The 3,610-nt window shown below is 29.3% G+C and overlaps 1 long non-coding RNA gene across 1 annotated transcript; it reads left to right on the top strand.

Moving 5' to 3' along the window:
• The first annotated feature begins 2,297 nt into the window (after window positions 1-2,297).
• LOC136091510 (uncharacterized) lies at window positions 2,298-2,771 on the top strand. The gene is made up of 3 exons (XR_010644038.1): window positions 2,298-2,314; window positions 2,451-2,564; window positions 2,650-2,771. It is a non-coding gene; the product is annotated as an uncharacterized LOC136091510 (long non-coding RNA).
• Window positions 2,772-3,610: the final 839 nt, after the last annotated feature.

The following is a 3,610-nucleotide window of genomic DNA, read 5'->3' on the forward strand; positions in this document are numbered from 1 at the left end:
CTTAACTCTATAACTCAGAAACACAAACCTTGACAAACGTGACCGCTGCGCAAAGAAACAAGTTAAACGCGGTACTACCAGGGACGTCCCATGTAACATTTTAACATTGGCCCACTGCGAACAAAAATGGTGGCCCAGTGCTGGTTGCCGGCATTGGTCCTGTATCGTTTTGATTATCGGCCCAACGCCGGGCCAGAAGCGGCAAAAAGCACTAAACTTGCGCTGGGCCGACAGTAAATCTGGCATTGGCACGGCTGTTTCACTCAATATAAAAACGAGCGTGACGTCATGAGTTTATCAAAAAAAAAAGTATTTCCGCATAAAAAGTATAAAAATTCACAAACTTTAAATTAATAGTAACTTTTTATATAAATGCTTTCATCTTGCAATTAAAAAAATATAAAATATCTATCTTTCCTTGTTAAATAAATATTTTCATTAATTGGTATAAAAATAAATATTGCCAAAATATTTTTAATAATTTAGAACCACTTTTCTAATTTTCGTATATTTTCCGGAAAACATGAGTTGGGCTAACTAAGATTTCATAACATAGCTTTGTGCTTGATATTTGAAATTTGGAACACTTAACCCTAAATGTCCATTCTATCAGATTCCTGCGTCATAAGCATTTATATTTTTTAATTAATCGTTTTTAAATGCAAAACGTAACTTTTACGATAGATGACGTAAGTTAATGAAATTTCAACCTTTTATGCAAATGAAAATAAAAAAATTATTTTGCGTGTCTTCAGCTATGTTATGAAATATGTTTTCAAAAATGTCATGTTTTACAACTAATCTTGTTAGTTTTAGGCGTACATTTTTGTTGACGTTTTTTTGCGATGACGTAACCTTTATGCGTTACGTCCCAAACTATTTATTAACGAATATTCTCCAAACAACTGTTTCGGCGAGTCAATTTTTGAAGTATAAAAGTAAACAAAGTTACGCGGAATTTTTCTCTTTAGATTATCAAACTAATATCAGATAAGTTGTTAAATCCACTTTTATCTAGTGCATATATTTGTTAATTAATATTATTTTATTTGTTTTTATTATATTTATTAATAAGTCAATATTATTTTGATAACAATGTATTCAACTGAGAGGGAAATTCTAAAACAACATATTGGATGGAAAAATGGTTGGGAAGATAGGTGTAACTTTCCTTTTGTTAAGCGATTAATTAGAACAGATAAGATCAGTAACAATGTCATGTCCATTTTAATTACAGTCTTTAAAATAAGAGGTGATTTATTTAGTTTTATGAGTTTTCTTTTGCCAATTGATTTTGATATGCCTAGTAATGACGAGTTTGATAAAATGTGCCTAAAGTTAACACGCCAAAAAAATGAAATATAAAAAAAATTTCAAAGCTATAAAAAACGAAGAATTTTTTACAATTCAACTGTCGCAAGCTCCGCCCAAAAAAAAAAATCAGCAGATGCAGATGACTTTTTTACTTTAAATAACAGTCAGGAGCTACTGAATCAAATTGATCAATTAACTTCTGAAAATAAAACAAATAATGAGCAAATAGAAAAATTTAAAATGCAAGTAATTAAGTTGGAAGCTGAGATTACAGATTTAAATTCTAAAAATAGTGCTCTCAACACACATTGTAACTCATTAAGTTCTCAACTAGAGACTATGAGTATTAGGCTAATTACTGAGCTTCATCAATATATAAATTTATTTGCTATTGGGTTTCATGCTTGCTTTCCAAATGAAAGTATCACACGAAAAATACATGAACTTATTTTTAATGTGCCACTATTTGTAAAATTCCATAAAACTATTGGGTTGCTAAGTGAAGAGGAGGAAGAGTGTTTGCATAATAGCGTAAATAAGGAATTAAGACAGTTGCATTCAGTAAGAAATCAGGAGCAGAAGCTGCATCTTGTTTTAAAACGCTTTGAATTGCACAGCAAAGCTGATAGGAAGCTTCAAGCCTCTAAGGTGAGAAAGTGTGTTGTGTGTTCTGAGCGTGGCGAAAATTCATTTTATAGACAAGGTCTTTGTCTTGTTTGTGGTCATCAAATTTAGTTAAAATATTTAAAAAATTAAAAACAACAACAACAAAAAAAACTATTTACAAGTAAGATAAATTATATGAGATCTTTAATTTATATATAAGATAATTTTATTCTGTTCTAATATTTGTGTAATGTTAGTTTTAAATATTATTTTTTAATATATTGATTTTATATATTAGGTAGGTGCCCATTCTGTTCCTATCTTCAGAAGTTATTTATACCTATGCAATACCTTCGCTAAGGTTAAAGAATGGAATACTAGTCTTGCATCAAATGTATGTAAAAATCTAGCTTTTATATATTAACTTGTGATCAGAGCAACTGGTATGTTGGTTGGGTATGATCTTGTATGTTTGTGTATTTAATTTAAAAAATGTATTGTCCTTCATTATATGTAACATTTTTTTATAGATTTATTACATATCCATTCGATGTTTATCACCAGAAGTTAGTTCTACCTTTGCAGTACCTCTGCTCTACATACCTCCTCGCTGGTTAAAGAATGGAATATAAATCTCATATCAAGTTGGTGCAAAAATTTAGTTCAATAAATTAAGAATTTGTAATTTTTATCAAAATTTTGAGTGGAGCAATTGTTTTTCTGGTTTAGCATGAGTATGAATCTGATATCAATTGGATGTACAAAGATAGTTTACTACTTAAAGAACCTATCAGTAAACCAACTGATTATAAAACAGTTTTTAACGGGAATAAAAACAAATTTTCAAAAGATTTCAATTAGCTATTTGTATATTCAAACACTTTATTTACTGAGAGAAGAGACTATAGATTCAAGTGCTATAAAATAATTCTACTACCAAAAGCGAGGTTAATTCAAAAACTTAAACTCAAATTTGGCCATGAATTATTTTATTAGACTTGGTGAGTGTTTATTTATTAACAACTTAACACCATACTATTAGAACTGTATGCACAGAAAAAAATAAATGCTTAAGCTTTAAATGTTTTGACTAAATATTCCAAAATCGAAATCTGGCTTTATTTTGCAATGCAATGAATTTATTGGCTTAGGAAAATAAGTTTCTAAAACAAGAACTCCTAGGTTTAAAAATGTACTCTTTTAACAGCTAATCCCCCTTTTAACTACATTTTTCATAACTTTGCGAAAAGTGCGGTTTGCTTTCAGACCTCAATAAAGTCTGTTTTAGCTATCCTTAAACAATTAAGTAAGGTTTTTTTGTTTTTATAATAGTCAAACATTGGGTATATTTGAGAATAACTATCAGAAATAAATTTTTCTGATTTTTTTTTTATAAAAAGTAACATCAAATTACTTGAATTCATCCAACTTCATCATTAGTCGCGTTTTTTTTAAACTTAAAGAAGTTTTATTTTATTGGTGTTTTTATTCTTTTTACAAAACAAAATTATCTTTAATATTTTAAAGTTATAGAAGTTTTAGTAACACCCCTTAAGTCAATATTTTCAAAAAATAACAAGAAGCCGTTAAGCTCGGTTTGAAACAGCCGTGTTGGGCCAAAAGCAATATTTGCAGAAGGCCGGTAGTAAAACTTGTATTACGTCGATATTAAAACATGCGTTGGGCCGAG

The sequence above is a fragment of the Hydra vulgaris genome, chromosome 15 (assembly GCF_038396675.1).
Source record: "Hydra vulgaris chromosome 15, alternate assembly HydraT2T_AEP".
NCBI classification, from domain to species: domain Eukaryota; kingdom Metazoa; phylum Cnidaria; class Hydrozoa; order Anthoathecata; family Hydridae; genus Hydra; species Hydra vulgaris.